The following is a 19,306-nucleotide window of genomic DNA, read 5'->3' on the forward strand; positions in this document are numbered from 1 at the left end:
GCAAGTTCGAGAGATTTCTGACTTTGTGTGTCTTTTTTGTAGAGCCAGGCTCCTCCACAACCCCCACCTCCAATCTCATCCCATTGATTGGCACACCTGACTCCAAATAGCTTTTGTAGAGGACATTACCCCAGAGGGTCACATACTTCTTTGATTGTTTAAACGATGTGATGAAAAGTAGTACAATTGTTTGTGTGTTATTAGTTTAGGAAGATGGTGTTTGTTTTTTATTGGAGATGAAGGTCAGACCACACTTGATGAGTAATTAATGCCGAAAACCAGATAATTGCAAAGGGTTCACAGACTTTTTCTTGCAACTGTATTACCATGAGGGAGACGGTGCAGGAAGCTGAAAACTCAGGGACAGCTTCTACCCCTCTGCTGTTAGATTCCTGAATGGCCCGTGACCCCTTATTCTTCCTCTCTTGCACTGTATATTTGTTCAATTTATGCCTTGTACCGTACCTCTGTTGCAAAACAACCAGCTCACTTTCCCTGAAAGTGGCTTCCCAGGTAGGTAGGATCATAAAGAGAGCTTTTGGTACTTTGGCCTTCATAAATCAAAGTATTGAGTACAGGAATTAAGGATGTCATGTTGAAATTGTACAAGACATTGGTCAGGTCTAATTCAGAGTGTTGTGCACGGCTCCAGTCATTGCTCTGCAGGACGGATGGAAGATCAAAAGAGTACCGAGAAAATTTACAAGGGTGTTGCCAGGACTTGAGGACCTGGTCTATAGGGAAAGGTTGATTAGGTGAGAACTTTATTTCCTGAAGTGTAGGAGAATGAGGGGGATTTGATAGAGGTCTGCAGAATTATGAGGGGCATAAATACGAGGGGGTGATTGATAAGTTTGTGGCCTAAGGTCGAAGGAGTCAATTTCAGAAAACCTAGCATATTTATTTTTCCTACATTTACACACTTAGTCCAGTGGTCGTGGAGCATACGGATCCCTTCTTTGTAGAAGTCGGCGTATAAGTAAGGTTATAGAATTATAGATTCAGCATGCATGGAAAATGGCAGCATGGTAGTGAAGCGGTTAGCACACTTCACAGTACATACAACCCAGGTTCAATTCCCACCACTGCCTGTAAGGAGTTTGTATGTTCTCCCTGTGACCACCCAGGACTCCGTGTGTTTCCTCCGACTGCTCAGGTTTCCTCCCACAGTCTAAACTGTACCAGTTGGTAGTTAATTGGTCATTGTACATTGTCCCGTGATTAGGCTCAGATTAAATCGGGTTGCTGCACGGCATGGCTCAGAGGGCCCGAGGGCTCGTTCCACTCAGCATCCCAATAAATAATCCGTGACAGCCACCAGCCACTCACCCATTCCCATTTCCCATTCTCCCCACGTTCCTTCTGGATTCCACCCCTCACCCACACACCAGAGGGATGTGGGAGGGAACTGGAGCTCAGGGGGAAACCCTTGTGGTCACAGGGAGAACATGTAAAGTCCACACACACACACACGAGCGCGCACAAACTTGCTCACAGTTATAGTCAGACACATTTACACACAAATATACCCACAGGCACACAAATACAGTTACACACACACACACACACACACACACACACACACACACACACACACACACACACACACACCCACCCACACCCCCAGAAGGCAGGACTGAACCCGGGTCTCTGGATCAGCCTGAAGAAATTCTGAGAAGATCCCTTTAATGAACCATGCTCTCCTAAATCTTCATGTCAGAGCAGTTTTCAATCTCTGGGCTAAAATTCAAACGGAAATATGAGGAGGAATTGTCTTACATTGCCAGGAACACTGGTCAATCAACTGGGAGGCAGCTGCGGGAGGGGAGAGAGTGAAAAACACGTTTCAGGTTTCAGATGGTTTATCAGACACACGGGCTACTCCTCTCTCTGCAGATGCAGCGTGTTCCAGAGTTGGGCCATTTGGCCCATCGAGTCTGCTCCTCCATTTCATCATGCTGATCCATTTTCCCTCTCAGCCCCAACCTCCTGCCTTCTTCCCGTGTCTCTTCATGCCATAACTAATAAAGAATCTATAAAGCTCTGCCTTACATATACCTAATGGCTTGGTCTCCGTAGCCACCTGTGGCAGTGAGTCCCACAGATTCACCATTCTCTGGCTAAAGAAATTCCTCCCCATCTCCATTCTCAAAGGACATCCCTCTATTCTGAGGCTGCGTCCTCTGGTCTTGGACTCCCCCACCATAGGAAACATCCTCTCCACATTGATTGTCGAGGTCTTTCGACGTTCAATAGATTTCAATGAGATCACCTCTCATTCTTCTGAGTTCCAGTGAACGCAGATCCAGCGCCATCAAACGCTGTTCATATGACAAGCCATTCAAACCTGGAATTATCTTTGTGAACCTCCTTTGAACCTTCTCCAATCTCAGCACATCCTTTCTTAGTTAAGGGACCTATATCTGCTCACAATACTCCAAGTGAGGCCTCACCACTGCCTCATAAATCCTTAACATTACATCCATACTTTTACATTCTAGTCCTCTTGAAATGAATGCTAACATCACATTTGCCTTTCTCACCGCTGACTCAACCTGCAAATTAACCTTTAGGGAATCCTGCACAAGGACTCCCAAATCCCTTTGCACCTCAGCTTTCAAATTTTCTCTCCATTTAGAAAATAGTTGACCCTTTTTATTAACCTACCAAAGTGCATGACCATACACTTCCCAACATTGTAGTCCAACTGCCTCTTTTTGTCCATTCTCCTAATCTGTCTGTCCTTCTGTAGCCTCTCTACTTCCTCTAAACTACCTGCCCCTCCACCTATCTTCGTATCGTAAGCAAACTTTGCCACAAAGCCACGAATTCCGTCAGCCAAGTCATTGACATATAACGTAAAAAGCAGTGGTCCCAACACAGGTCCCTGTGGAACACCACCATTCACTGGCTGCCAACCAGAAAAGGCTCCCTTTTGTTCACACTCTTTGCCTCCTTCCAATCAGCTAATGATCTATCCATGTTAGTATCTTTCCTGTAATACCATGGGCTCTTAACTTGTTAAGCAGCCTCATGGGTAGCACCTTGTTTCAAAGGTTTCAAAGGTACATTTAATGTCAGAGAAATGTATACAATATACATCCTGAAATGCTTTTTCTTCGTAACCATCCACAAAAAACAGAGGAGTACCCCAAAGAATGAATGACAAAGTCCCTCCCAGCTCCCCTCCCTCCCATAATCCCCCTCCCCACTGGCAAAAAAAAGAATCGGCCCCCGCCACCGAGCACTCAAGCGTGAGCAAAGCAACAGCAAAGCCACAGATTGCAGTACTCCAAAGACTACTTGTTCACCAGGTATTGGACATACCACAGGCTCTCTCTCTCTCCCAATAAGGGAGAAAGATGTGTTTCTGTTTCACAGCGAGAGGGGAGACATACCAAACAACTCGCTGGTTTATGATGTTAAAAGTCCATTGCATCACTTTTTCCAAGCTCTGTGCCCAAAGATCTCGGGTCTCTGGGCACGCAGCCTTAGATCTTCCATCTCCCACGAAACACCGGTCTTCTTCTCGGACACCGACCTCCGATCCCCCCCGTCTTCAGAGCTGCAAAAAATCGGTCCTCTGAAGGCGAACAAAACTCTTAGGCTGAGCCCTTAGTGTGCCGAATAACGGCCATTCGTGAAACCCCGAGAGCGGGTCCCATTCCCGCAAAGAACCATAATCAGCATATAACTCCAGGTCAGGGTCTTCAAAAGAACCCTGAAAGGGGAAAATAGAGATATTGAAGATGGAAATAGAGTTGTTTCTGAAGATGCAAACAAAGGAGTCGCCATTAGGCGCCATTGACCCTCCTAGGCTCAAAAGCCTTCTGAAAATCCAAATGCGCATTACAATATCTGCCAATTCTCCTTTATCTATCCTACTCGTTATTCTTCAAAAAAATTCCAACTGATTTGTCAGGCAAGATTTTCCCTTGAGGAAGCCATGCTGACTAAGGCCTATTTTATCATGTGGCGGCTCCAAGTTCCCCCAAACCACATCCTTAACAATCGACTCCAACATCCTCCCAACCACTGAGGTCAGACCAACTGGCCATAATTTCCTTTCTCTGCCTCTCTTTTCTTGAAGAGTGGCGTGACATTTGCAATTTTCCAGTCCTCTGGGACCATGGCAGAATCTAGTGAGTCTTGAAAGATTATTACTTATGCCTCCAAAACCCCTTCAGCCAACTCTTTCAGAACCATAGGGTGTAGAACATCTGGTCCAGGTGACTTATCTACCTTCAGACCTTTCAGTTTCCCAAGAACCTGCCCCATGACACTCAAATTTCTACCCCATGACACTCTCAAATTTCTGGCATACTGCTAGTGTCTTCCACAGTGAAGGCTAATACAAAATACTTATTCAGTTCATCCACCATTTCCTTGTCTTCCATTACTCCCTCTCTAGCATCATTATTCACCAGTCTGAAATCTACTTTCACCTCCCTTTTACACTTCACGTATCTAAAAAATGTTTGGTATCCTCTTTAATATCATTGGCTAGCTTACCTTCGTATTCCATCTTTTCCTTCTTATAGAGGTGTACACGATAATGAGAGGCATTGATCGTGTCAGAGGTCTTTCCCCAAGGCTGAAGTGGCTAACATGAGAGGGCATAGTTTTAAGGTGCTGGGAAGCAGGTACAGAGGAGATGTCAGGGGTAAGTTTTTTACGCAGAGAGTGGTGAGCGCGTGGAATGGGCTGCCGCCAGCAGTGGTGGAGGCGGAAATGATAGGGTCTATTAAGAGACTCCTGGATGGCTACATGGAGCTTAGGAAAATAGAGGGCTATGTGTAAAACCTAGGTAGTTCTAAGGTAGGGACATGTTCGGCACAGCTTTGTGGGCTGATGGGACTGTATTGTGCTGTAGGTTTTCCATGTCTATGTTTCTATAACTTTTGTTAGTTGCCTTCTGTTAGTTTTTTAAAGCTTCCCAATCCTCTAACTTACCACTCATTTTTGCTTTATTATATGACCTCTCTTTGGCTTTTATGTTAGCTTTGACTTCCCTTGTTAGCCATGGTTGTGTCATCTTGTCTTTAGAATACTTCTTCTTTAGGATGTATATATCCTGTGCCTTCCAAATTGCTTCCAGAAATTTTAGCAATTGCCGTCATCCCTGCCAGTGTTCTTTTCCAATCAAATTTGGCCAACTCCTCTCTCATCCCTCTGAAATGGATAGAACTGAGAAATTCTAAGGGTAGAAAGACCCTAATGGGAGTTATCTACAGGCCCCCAAACAGTAGTCTGGATGTAGGGTGTAGGTTGAATCAAGAGTTAAAATTGGCATGTCACAAAGGTAATGCTACAGTTGTTATCGGGGATTTCAACATGCAGGTAGACTGGAGGAATCAGATTGGTACTGGACCCCAAGAAAGGGAGATTGTGGAGTTCCTCAGAGATGGATTCTTAGAACAGCTTGTACTGGAGCCTACCAGAGAGAACGCAATTCTAGATTTAGTGTTGTGCAATGAACCAGATTTGATCAGGGACCTCGAGGTAAAGGAGCCATTAGGAGGTAGTGACCATAATATGATAAGTTTTAATCTGCAATTTGAGAGGGAGAAGGGAAACTCGGAAGTGTCATTATTACAGTTGAACAAAGGGAACTATGGTGCTATGAGGGAGGAGCTGGCCAAAGTTGACTGGAAAGATACCCTCGCAGGGATGACAGTGGAACAGCAATGGCAAGTGTTTCCGGGAATAATGTGGAAGGTGCAGGATCAGTTCATTCCAAAGAGGAAGAAAGATCCTAAGGGGAGTAAGGGGAGGCCGTGGCTGACAAGGGAAGTAATGGACAGTATAAAGATAAAAGAGAACTATAACATAGCAAAGACAAGTGGCAAGCTGGAGGATTGGGAAACTTTTAAAGAGCAACAGAAGGTAACTAAAAAGGCAATACACAGAGAAAAAATGAGGTACGAAGGTAAAGTAGCCAAGAATATAAAGGAGGATAGTAAAAACTTCTTTAGGTATGTGAAAAGGAAAAAAATAGTTAAGACCAAAATTGGGCCCTTGAAGACAGAAGCGAGTGAATTTATTATGGGGAACAAGGAAATGGCAGACGAGTTGAACAGGTACTTTGGATTTGTCTTCACTAGGGAAGACACAAACAATCTCTCCGATATAATAGTGGCCAAAGGACCTAGGGTAATGGATGAATTGAAGGAAATTTATATTAGGCAGGAAATGGTATTGGATAGGCTGTTGGGTCTGAAGGCTGATAAGTCCCCGGGACCTGATGGTCTGCATCCCAGGGTACTTAAGGAGGTGGCTTTTGGACACATTGGTAATCATTTTCCAGTGTTCTATAGATTCGGGATCAGTTCCTGTGGATTGGAGGGTGGCTAATGTTGTCCCTCTCTTCAAGAAGGGAGGAGAGAGAAAACAAGGAATTATAGACCGGTTAGCCTGACATCGGTGGTGGGAAAGATGCTGGAGTCAATTATAAAAGATGAAATTATGACACATCTGGATAGTAGTAACAGGATTAGTCCAAGTCAGCATGGATTTACGAAGGGGAAATCGTGCTTGACTAATCTTCTGGAATTTTTTAAGGATGTAACTATGAAAATGGACAAGGCAGAGCCAGTGGATGTAGTGTACCTGGACTTTCAGAAAGCCTTTGATAAAGTCCCACATAGGAGATTAGTGGGCAAAATTAGGGCACATGGTATTGGGGGCAGAGTACTGACATGGATTGAAAATTGGCTGGCTGACAGAAAACAAAGAGTAGCGATTAACGGGTCCCTTTCGGAATGGCAGGCGGTGACCAGTGGGGTACCGCAGGGTTCAGTGCTGGGACTGCAGCTGTTTACAATATATATTAATGATTTAGATGAGGGAATTAAAAGTAACATTAGGAAATTTGTCGATGACACAAAGCTGGGTGGCAGTGTGAAATGTGAGGAGGATGTTATGAGAATGCAGGGTGACTTGGACAGGCTGGGTGAGTGGGCAGTTGCATGGTAGATGCAGTTTAATGTGGAAATGTGAGGTTATCCACTTTGGTGGTAAGAACAGGAAGGCAGATTATTATCTAAACGGAGACAAGTTAGGAAAAGGGGAAGTACAACGAGATCTAGGTGCAGCGAGGGAGTGCAGCGTAGGTTAATCCCCGGGATGGCGGGACTGTCATATGTCGAAAGATTGGAGCGACTGGGCTTGTATACTCTGGAAATTAGAAGGCTGAGAGGGGATCTTATTGAAACATATAAGATTATTAAGGGATTGGACACGCTGCAGGCAGGAAGCATGTTCCCACTGATGGGTGAGTCCAGAACCAGAGGCCACAGTTTAATAATGGGTAGGCCATTTAGAACGGAGTTGAGGAAAAACTTTTTCACCCAGAGAGTGGTGGATATATGGAATGCTGTGCCCCAGAAGGCTGTGGAGGCCAAGTCTCTGGATGCTTTCAAAAAAGAGATGGATAGAGCTCTTAAAGATAGCGGAATCAAAGGTTACAGGGATAGGGCAGGAACTGGATACTGATAGTGGATGATCAGCCATGATCACAGTGAATGGTGGTGCTGGCTCGAAGGGCCAAATGGCCTACTCCTGCACCTATTGTCTATTGTCTATTGTAATTCCCTTTACTCCACTGTAATACTGGTACATCTGACTTTAGCTTCTCCTTCTCAAATTTCAGGGTGAATTCGATCATGTCTTGGTTCGGTTCGTGAATCCCAGATTCCGGTCCATCGTTCCTTATTCCAGGTTTTCTGGTTTTCCCTTTTTCTGTTGGATGCTCTAATTCAGGTAGCTGATTCACATTTTGGGCTGGCTGCTTAAATAGCTCCTTGGTTCAGCTTCAGTTGCTGGATTGTTCCTGTCAAAACCCCATGTCTGAATCCCTTCTCGGCCCCTTCCTCCTGAAGCCTTGCCTCGCCTCGCCTCAAGTAAACCAAGCCTCGAGGTACCCAAGTCACAAAGAACCCAAGCCTCGTCATGTCCTCACCTCGAGGTACCTAAGCCTCGTCATGTCCTCACCTTGAGGAACCCAAGTCACAAAGAACCCAAGCCTTGTCCAGTCCTCACCTCGAGGAACCCAAGTCACAAAGAACCCAAGCCTCGTCATGTCCTCACCTCGAGGTACCCAAGTCACAAAGAACCCAAGCCTCGTCATGTCCTCACCTTGAGGAACCCAAGTCACAAAGAACCCAAGCCCCGTCATGTCCTCGCCTTGAGGAACCCAAGCCACGAAGAACCCAAGCCTTGTCCAGTCCTGTAGCCATGTCATGTCCTCACCTAGCTCCCAGGTCCGAGCCCGAGTCAAGACTCAGGTTCTGGGTCCTTGTCCAGTCTCTGGCTCGGAGTCCAAGCCCAGGCTCCTAGTTCTCAGTTCCTTGTCCTGGTCCCGCTTGCCTAGCCAATGTCCTAGCCCAAGTCTGTGTTCTTGTCTCAGCTCTCTAGTCAAGTCCTGTTCCTAGTACTTCGGTGTCTGTGTCTTGCATTTGGGTCCATACTCCCAGTGCCCCCCCCCACCCCCGTATGACAGATCATATTTTGATCACTTTCCCCTAAGAGTTCTTTTACTTTAAGCTCTCTAATGAATTCCAACTCCCAATCCAGAATAACTGATCCATTGGTGCGCTCGACCACGAACTGCTCTAAAAAGCCATCTCATATGCATTCTAGAAATTTCTCCTCTTAGGATCCAGCACCAACCTGATTTTCTCTATCTACCTGTGTATTGAAGTCCCCCATGGCTATGGTAACATTGCCCTTTTCGCATGCATTTTCCATCTCCCATTGTAACTTGTAAACCCCATCCTTACTACTTTTGGGGGGTCAATATACAACTCCCATCAGGGTCTTTTTACCCTTGCAGTTCCTTAGCTCGATCCACAATGATTCAACACATTCTGACCCTATGTCACCTCTTTCTACTGATTTGGTTTCATTTTTTACCAACAGAGTAACGCCACCCACCTCTGTCTACCTGCCTGTTCTTTCAATACAATGTATTTCCTTGGATGTTAAGCCCCCGGGTATAATCTTCTTTCAGCCATGGCTCGGTGATGCCTACAACCTCATACCTGCCAATCTGTAACTTTGCTACAAGTTCATCTACCTTATTCTGTAAACTTCGTGCATTCAAACATAACAGCTTCAGTCCTGTGTTCACCCTTTTCGATTTTGTCCACCTTTTACGTTGCAACTCATCCTGTTGACTGTAATTCTCCCCAATCATCAGCCTCTCCTTGCTCACCGTACATTGCCTCTGTTTGTAAACTACCCCACCCCAGCACCATCACTGGTTCCCATCCCCCTGCCAAATTAGTTTAAACCCACCCGAACAACTCTAGTCAACCTGCCCGTAAGGATATTGAATCCCCTCGGGTTCAGGTATAACCTGTCCTTTCTGTGCAGGTCATCCCTTCCCCAGAAGACATCCCAATGATCCAAAAATCTGAAACCCTGCCTCTGTACCAGTTCCTCACCTGGCAAATCATCCCATTCTTACCCTCACTGGCTGCTCTCCTGCCACTTGAGAATGCCGAGGACCCGATCCGAGACATCCCCGACCCTGGCACCTGGGAGACAGTGTACCATCCCGGTGTCTCTACCACACTCACAGAATCTCATCTCTGTTCCCCTGGCTGTGGAATCTCCTCTCACCTGCAGTCCTCCTCACCTCTCTTCTCTTCTGAGCCACAACACCAGACTCAGTGCAGAGAGCTGGTCACTGCGACTCCCCACCCCCCGGGTAGGTCATCCCCCTTAGCAGTGTCTAAATGGTATACTGAGGGGAACGGCCACAGGGGTACTCTGCACTGACTGCCCATTTCCCTTCCTTCTCCTGATGGTCACCCAGTTACCCATCTCCTGCAGCCTCAGGGTGACCACCTCCCTGTAGCTCTGATCTATCACCCCCTCAGTCTCCCGGGTGAGTTCCTTAACGCGCTCTCTGAGGAGTTGCAGCTCGGTCCTGCCGGTGTAGGTGTGGTTATCTGGAAGGCTGGAGGTCTCCCAGAGTTCCCACATCTGCCGGATGATGCTGAGGACGTTCTACGAGGCTGTGGTGGCCAGTGTTATCATGTTTGCTGTTGTGTGCTGGGGCAGCAGGCTGAGGGTAGCAGACACCAACAGAGTCAACAAACTCATTCGTAAGGCCAGTGATGTTGTGGGGATGGAACTGGACTCTCTGACAGTGGTGTCTGAAAAGAGGATGCTGTCTAAGTTGCATGCCATCTTGGACAATGTCTCCCATCCACTACATAATGGACTGGTTGGGCACAGGAGTACATTCAGCCAGAGACTCATTCCACCGAGATGCAGCACAGAGCGTCATAGGAAGTCATTCCTGCCTGTGGCCATCAAACTTTACAACTCCTCCCTTGGAGGGTCAGACACCCTGAACCAATAGGCTGGTCCTGGACTTATTTCCTGGCATAATTTACATATTACTATTTAACTATTTATGGTTTTATTACTATTTATTATTTATGGTGCAACTGTAATGAAAACCAATTTCCCCCGGGATCAATAAAGTATGACTATGACTATGACTATGACTATCTCACGCGCAGTACAAATCACTGCTCCTGGAGCCACTCGCACTGCACTACTACACTCTAACAGATGAGGAATGAAGAATTAAGAACAAAAAGAGAAACTTCCCAGATTCTTTACCCTACCCAAGCCTGACGAGCCTCGGCCTCTCTGCACACTGACCCACTCAAACAACGGCCGCTCCAAGAATTGGAGCAATATTCCCAGCGCCTCCTGCTTTTATCTCAGATTTCCGGCATCTGCAGATGTATTTCACATCAGAGGTGAGTTAGCAGGGTCTCCGACGTAGGAGAAGGGGTCACTGGGTGAGGGGAAGGGGATTGGAATGGGCTAGGTAATGATATCAGCAGTGAACTAGATAGTGCGGTTCGAGCTGGATCTGTTGGTGCAGTCGTGAGTTGGCTGGAGTTCACGCTGCCGACTCGCGACTGTGCTGTCAGATCCAGCTGGAACCGCGTGGGGTTTTCTGAGGACACAGCAGTGGCTGTCCCCATCAGCAACAATGATGGGTCAGGATACAGAGCGGCTTGTCAAACAGTGCGAGAACAACAACCTGAGTCTCAGCGTGGACGAGACAAAAGAGACGATTGTGGACTTCAGGAAGGCTTAGGCTGGCCACTCTCCTTTGTACATCAATGTCTCTGCCGTGGAGAGAGTAAAGAGCACAAAGTTCCTTCGTGTGCACGTAACAGGCGATCTAACCTCCTCACTGCTCAAGAAGGCACAGCAGTGTCTACACTTTCTGAGTCGACTGAGGCCTGCAAAACTCCCCACCCCCATCCTCACAACTTTCGACAGGAGCATCACTTGAGTATCCCGCCGGGCTGAATCTTTGTGTGGCATGGAAGCTGCAAGACATCAGGCCACAAGACCCTGCAGAGGACAGTAAAAACCACCAAGAGGATCACTAGGGTCTCCCTCCCCACTGTTTACCGGGAGCGTTGTATACAAGCAGCCCAAAGCATTATTGAGGATCCCTCCCACCCATCCCACAACCTCTCTGATCCACTACCATCAGGAAGGAGGTACAGGAGCATCAGGACCAGGACTGCCAGACTGGGTAACAGCTTCTTCCCTCGGGCTGGGAGATTAATGAATACCCTGTCACCACCGAGGTCAACAATAGGTATACTGGTTTGGATACTGTTGGTGGGGATGACCTACCAGGGACAATTTGTAGTGGTTGCTTCTCTGACACCGAGACTGGACCCTCAGCTCAGGAAGGAAGGAGGGAAAAGAGGAGAGCAGTAGCAATAGGGGATTCGATAGTTCGGGGGACAGATAAGAGGTTCTGTGGGAGAGATCGAGAATCCCAGATGGTCTGTTGCCTCCCTGGTGCCAGGGTCCGTGATATCTCGGATCGAGTTCTCGGTATTCTCAGGAGAGAGGGTGGGCAGCCGGATGTCGTGGTCCACGTGGGGACCAGTGACATAGATAGGAGTCGGGATGAGGTCCTGAAGAAGGAATATAGGGAGTTAGGAAAGAAGTTAAAAAGCAGGACCTCAAGGGTGGTAATCTCAGGATTGCTGCCTGTGCCACGAGACAGAGAGGGTAGGAACAGGAAGTCATGGCAGATGAATGTGTGGCTGAAGAGTTGGTGCAGGGGGCAGGGGTTCAGACTTCTGGATCATTGGGATCTCTTCTGGGGAAGGTCTGACTTGTACAAAAAGGATGGGCTGCACCTGAACTGGAAAGGGACCAATATCCTGGTGGGCAGGTTTGCTGGAGCTGTTGGGGAGGGTTTAAACTAGTTTGGCGGAGGTGGGGGGGGTGGGAATCAGAATGTGAGTGCAGAGATTAGGGTAGAAGGACAAGGGCATGATGCTATGTGTTCTGAATTGGTGAGGAAGGACAGGCAGGAGACAAAACATAAATGTAGCCAGTTAGAGGGGTTGAAATGTGTCTATTTCAACGCTAGGAGTATTAAGAATGAAGGGGATGAACTTAGAGAATGGATCAGTATGTGGAACTACGATGTTGTGGCCGTTACTGAAACTTGGCTGGAGGAAGGGCAGGATTGGCTGATGCAGGCACCGGGGTTCAGGTGTTTTAAAAGGAATAGGATGGGAGGTAGAGAAGGCGGGGGTGGGGGGGGGGAAGTAGCATTACTGGTCAGGGATAGTATCACGGCCATAGAAAGGGAGGACGCTGCGGAGGGAGTATCCACTGAGTCGGTGTGGGTGGAAGTCAGAGATAGGAAGGGATCAATCACTGTGCTGGGAGTAGTCTATAGGTCCCTGAATAGCCCACGGGGACACGGAGGAGCAGATAAGCAGGCAGATTTTAGAATGGTGCAGGAAATACAGGGTTGTACTTATGGGTGATTTCAACTTCCCTCATATTGACTGGCACCTCCTGACTGCAAGGGGATAGATGGGGCTGAATTTGTCAGGTGTGTTCAGGAAGGATTCCTGACACAGTGTGTGGACTGGCCGACGAGAGGAGAGGCCGTACTGGGTCTAGTTCTGGGTAATGAGCCTGGTCAGGTGGCAGACCTCTTGGTGGGGGAGCATTTTGGTGAGAGTGACCACAACTCCCTTAGCTTCAGCATAGCTATGGAAAAGGATAAAAACAGACAAAGTGGGAAAGTGCTTAACTGGGGAAGGGCTAACTATGAAGGGATGAGGCAGGAACTAGCGAGAGTAAATTGGAAACAGATGTTCAAGGGTGAAAGCACAGAAGTAATGTGGAGGAAGTTTAGGGACCACTTGTGCTGGGTTCAGGGTAGGTTTGTCCCACTGAGCACAATGAAAAAATGGTAAGAAAAAGGAACCGTGGCTGACGAAACACGTGAGGCAATTCGTCAAGAGGAAGAAGGAAGCATATTAGATTAGATTAGATTATGAGGACACGCAGTCCCCTTTTATTGTCATTTAGTAATGCATGCATTAAGAAATGATACAATATTCTTCCGGTGTGATATCACAAAACACAGGACAGACCAAGACTGAAAAAACTGACAAAAACCACATAATTATAACATATAGTTACAACAGTGCAACAATACCATAACTTGATGAGGAACAGGCCATGGGCACAGTAAAAAGTTCAAAGTCTCTCAAATGTCCCACATCTCACACAGACGGGAGAAGGAAGAAAAACTCTCCCTGCCATGCCCGACCACGGTCCGACTCTGAGTCATCCGAAAACTTCGAGCCTCCGATCAGCCCTCCGACACCGAGTACCGAGCACCATCTCTATCCGAACAATTGGACTTCAGTCTTGGTCGCCAGCAACAGGCAAAGCCAGGGATTTTGAGGCCTTCCCTCTGGAAGATTCTCGATCGCCCAGTAACAGCGGCAGCGAACTGGCGTTTCAGAAATTTCTCCAGATGTTCCTCTGTGCTTTCACGTCTGTCTCCATCAAATCAGAATTGTCCACGGCCCCTATTTAACGGATACGATATTATTTTCATGGGAGAGCTGTGCGCGCACGCTGCTATCTTCTCCTCCCGCCTTCTAGCATATGTTAGATATAAGAAGCAGGAGCAGGAGGGGCTCATGAGAAATATAGGGTAGCCAGGAAGGAGCTTAAGAAAGGACTTAGGAGAGCTCGAAGGGGGCATGAGAAGGCCTTGGCATGTAGGATTAAGGAGAACCCCAAGGCGTTCTATGCGTATGTGAAGAACAGAAGGATGACAATGATGAAGGTGGGGCCGCTAAAGGATAAAGAAGGCAACATGTGCCTGGAGGCGGAGGAGGTTGGGGAGGTCCTAAATGAATACTTTGCTTCAGTATTCACACGTGAGAAGGACCTTGATCAGGGAGAGGTCGAAATAGAACAGACCAGTGTGCTGGACAATGTGGAGATTAAGGAAGAAGTAGTGTTGGATCTTCTTAAAAACACCAAGATTGATAAGTCCCCAGGGAAAGACGTGATATACCCCAGGTTGCTGTGGGAAGTGAGAGAAGAGATCGCTGGAGCAGTAGCTATGATCTTTGAATCCTCTTTGGCTGCAGGGGAGATGCCAGAGGATTAGAGAATGGCAAATGTAGTTCCCTTGTTTAAAAAAGATAATAGGGAGAATCCTGGGAACTATAGACCAGTGAGTCTTACGTCGGTGGTCTGCAAACTATTGGAAAGGATTCTTAAGGATAGGATCTACAAGCACTTGGAGAAGTACCGTCTACTCAACGATAGTCAATATGGCTTTGTGAAGGGAAGGTCGTGCCTCACGAGCCTAATTGGGTTTTTTGAAGAGGTAACAAAAGAAATTGATGAGGGTAAGGCGGTAGATGGGGTCTACATGGATTTTAGCAAGGCATTTGACAAGGTTCCCCACGAGAGACTCATCCAGAAAGTCATGAGGCATGGGATCAGTGGAACCTTGGCTGTCTGGATAAAAAATTGGCTTACAGGAAGAAAGCAGAGGGTAGTAGTGGAAGGAAAGTATTCTGCCTGGAGGTCGGTGACTAGTGGAGTGCTGCAAGGATCTGTCCTGGGACCCCTGCTCTTCGTGATTTTTATAAATGACCTAGATGAAGAGGCGGAAGGATGGGTGAGTAAGTTTGTGGATGACATGAAGATTGGAGGAGTTGTGGATGGAGCTGTAGGTTGTTGAAGGTTACAAGAGGATATAGACAGGATGCAGAGTTGGCAGAAAAGTGGCAGATGGAGTTCAATCCGGATAAGTGTGAGGTGATACATTTTGGAAGGACAAACCAGAAGGCTGAGTTCAGGGTTAGTGGTCGGTTACTTAAGAGTGTGGATGAACAGAGGGACCTTGGGGTTCAAATCCATACATCCCTCAAGGTTGCTGCACAGGTTGATAGGATAGTTAAGAAGGCCTGTGGGATGCTAGGTTTCATTAATAGGGGGATTGAGTTTAAGAGTAGAGAGGTCATGTTGCAATTCTACAAATCTCTGGTGAGACCACACTTAGAGTATTGTGTTCAGTTCTCGTCACCTCATTATAGGAAGGATGTGGAAGCTATGGAGAGGGTGCAGAGGATATTTACCAGGATGTTGCCTGGATTGGAAAACAAGTCTTATGAGGCAAGGTTAGCAGAGCTGGGACTTTTCTCTTTGGAGCGTAGAAGGATGAGAGGGGACTTGATAGAGGTCTACAAGATTATGAGAGGCATAGATAGGGTGGATAGCTAGTACCTGCTTCCCAGGGCACGAATAACAAACACCAGTGGGCATATGTACGAAGTTAAGGGAGGGAAGTTTAGGGGAGACATCCGGGGTAAGTTTTTTTTACACAGAGGGTTGTGGGTGCCTGGAATGACTTGCCAGGGATGGTGGTGGAGGCTAAAACATTAGGGGTATTTAAGAGCCTCTTGGACAGGCACATGGATGAAAGAAAAATAGAGGGTTACAAAGAGGCCCACTTTCAGGCGCGGGCAGCGTCGGTGCAGGAGCAAGGAGTGCTCGAGGTCGACGGACGACTGGAGATTGGAGGATCAGAGGATCAGCCGTTGTAGGAAGGCCGAGGATCGGGAATACCTAGGCATTACCTGAGGAGGAAAGTAAAATTGCGCAGGCGCTGGTGACGTCAGCGGCGAGCGCGGAGATTAAAAAGAGGTCCACTTTCAGGTGCGGGCAGCGGAGTGCGCGGGAGCAGAGTGCTGGGCTTTGGCTCAGTGGGTTTCGGCGTAAGGGGGTCTTCGGTGAGAGGTAATCAGTGAGCCTGAGTATGTGCTTGCTGAGGAAAAAAGGTAAGGTCGGTAGGTACTTTTTCATTTATTCTGGGATCAAGTAATGGGGGAGATAGTTAGAGCAGTGGTGTGCTCCGTATGCAGTATGTGGGAGGTCAGGGTCAACGCAGTTGTCCCTGATGACCACACCTGCAGAAGGTGCATCCAGCTGCAGCTCCTATCAGAGCGAGTTAGGGAATTGGAGCTGGAGCTGGATGAACTACGGATCATTCGGGAGGCAGAGACAGAGATAGATGAGAGTTATCGGAAGGTAGTCACGCTGTAAAGATGGGAGGTAGGCAACTGGGTGACTGTCAGGAGATGGAGGGGGAGCAGGCAGAGAGAGCAGAGCACCCCTGTGGCCATTCCCATCAACAATAAGTATACCATTTTGGATACTGTTGGTGGGGATGACCTACCAGGAACAAGTTGCAATGGTCCTGTCTCTGGCACTGAGGTTGGACCCTCGACTCAGAAGGGGAGGAGGGAAGAGAGGACAGCGGTAGTGATAGGGGATTCTATAGTCAGGGGGGCAGATAGGAGATTTTGTGGGGGAGATCGGGAGTCTCGGATGGTATGTTGCCTCCCTGGTGCCGGGGTCCGGGACATTTCAGATCGGGTGCAGGTTATTCTCGAGAGGGAGGGCAAGAATCCAGATGTTGTGGTCCATGTAGGGACCAACGACGTGGGTAGGAAGAGTGAGGGGTCCTGTGTAGTGAGTTCAGGGAGTTAGGTGCGAAGCTGAAGGGCAGGACCTCCAGGGTAACAATCTCAGGATTGCTACCTGTGCCACGTGCGAGTGAGGCGAGGAACAGAAGGATTATACAGATCAACACGTGGCTGAGAGGATGGTGCAGGAGGGAGGGCTTCAGGTTTTTAGATCATTGGGCTTTGTTCCAGGGAAGGTGGGATCTGTTCCGACGGGACGGTTTACACCTGAACTGGAGGGGTACTAACATTCTTGCAGGAAAGTTTACTAGTGCTGCTTCGGGGGGTTTAAACTAAATTTGCAGGGGGCAGGGATCCAGAATGTGAGAGAGGATAGCGAGATGAAGTATAAAGGACAGGTGGGGACTACACGGTTCCAGAATATTAAGTGTGAAGTAGAGAAAGGTGAGGCGGAACGAGTGATAAGGAGGATACATGTGCAGAGGGATGGTCTGACGGAGCATGGAGTTAAATGTGCAGAAACAGTAAGTAAATTTAAGAAGGACAACAAAATTCAAGGGGCATATAGCCCAGTGAGAGTTCGGGGAGCTGGGTTATGCACAATAGGCAGCGATTTAAACAGAGAGAAGAGAAATGGGTGAAAAATTCTATATCTGAATGCACAAAGTGTCAGAAATAAGGCGGATGAGCTTGAAGCTCAGCTGCGAATGGGTAACTATGATGTTGTTGGGATAACAGAGACATGGCTGCAGGGGGATCAGACCTGGGAATTGAATGTACAAGGGTATACGTGCTGTCGAAGGGACAGAAAGGTGGGCAGAGGGGGTGGGGTGGCCCTGTTGGTGAGGAATGAGATTCAGTTCCTTGCAAGGGGACACATAGAATCAGGAGAAGTAGAGTCAGTGTGGATAGAACTGAGGAACAGGAAGGGCAAAAAGACCCTAATAGGTGTTATCTACAGGCCCCCAAACAGTAGCATGGATATTGGGTGCAAGTTGAATAGGGAGTTAACAATGGCATGTGGCAAAGGAAATGTCGCAGTAGTTATGGGGGATTTCAACATGCAGGTGAACTGGGAAAATCAGGTTGGTACTGGACCCCAGGATAGGGAGTTTGTAGAGTGCCTATGGTATGCAGTTTTGCAGCAGCTTGTACGAGTGCCGACCAGAGATAAGGCTATTCTGGATTTAGTGTTGTGCAATGAACAGGATTTGATAAGTGATCTTGAAGTAAAGGAGCCATTAGGAGGTAGTGACCATAATATGATAAGTTTTTATCTGCAAGTTGAGAGGGATAAGGGCAGATCAGAAGAGTCAGTATTGCAGTTGAACAAAGGAGACTATGGAGCCATGAGGGAGGATCTGGCCAAAGTTGACTGGTCGGATATCCTAGCAGAAAAGACAGTGGAACAGCAATGGCAGGTATTCTTGGGAATAATGCACAAGGTGCAAAATCAGTTCATCCCCCGGAGAAGGAAGGATTCAAAGGGGAGAAAGTGGCCACAGTGGTTGACAAAGGAAGTCAGAGATAGCATAGCATTGAAAAAGAAGTATAACAGAGCTAAGGTGAGTGGGAAGACGGATGATTGGGAAATTTTTAAGGAGCAACAGAACTTAACTAAAAAGGCAATACGGGGAGAAAAAATGAGGTATGAACGCAAGCTAGCTAGGAATATAAAGGGGGATAGCAAAAGTTTTTTTAGGTATGTGAAGAGAAGGAAGATAGTTAAGAACAATGTTGGGCCCTTGAAGAATGAATGGGTGTCATTATACACCAGTCATTGAAAGTGGGCATGCAGGTACAGCAGGCGGTGAAAAAGGCGAACGGTATGCTGGCATTTATAGCGAGAGGATTCGAGTACAGGAGCAGGGAGGTACTACTGCAGTTGTACAAGGCCTTGGTGAGACCACACCTGGAGTATTGTGTGCAGTTTTGGTCCCCTAATCTGAGGAAAGACATCTTTGCCATAGAGGGAGTACAAAGAAGGTTCACCAGATTGATTCCTGGGATGGCAGGTCTTTCATATGAAGAAAGACTGGATGAACTGGGCTTGTACTCGTTGGAATTTAGAAGATTGAGGGGGGATCTGATTGAAACGTATAAGATCCTAAAGGGATTGGACAGGCTAGATGCAGGAAGATTGTTCCCGATGTTGGGGAGGTCTAGAACGAGGGGTCACAGTTTGAGGATAGAGGGGAAGCCTTTTAGGACCGAGATTAGGAAAAACTTCTTCACACAGAGAGTGGTGAATCTGTGGAATTCTCTGCCACAGCAAACTGTTGAGGCCAGTTCATTAGCTATGTTTAAAAGGAAGTTAGATATGGCCCTTGTGGCTACAGGGGTCAGGGGGTATGGAGGGAAGGCTGGGTTCTGAGTTGGATGATCAGCCATGATCATAATAAATGGCGGTGCAGGCTCGAAGGGCCGAATGGCCTACTCCTGCACCTATTTTCTATGTTTCTGTGTTTCTATGAATTGGA

The sequence above is a fragment of the Mobula hypostoma genome, chromosome 2 (assembly GCF_963921235.1).
Source record: "Mobula hypostoma chromosome 2, sMobHyp1.1, whole genome shotgun sequence".
NCBI classification, from domain to species: Eukaryota; Metazoa; Chordata; class Chondrichthyes; order Myliobatiformes; family Myliobatidae; genus Mobula; species Mobula hypostoma.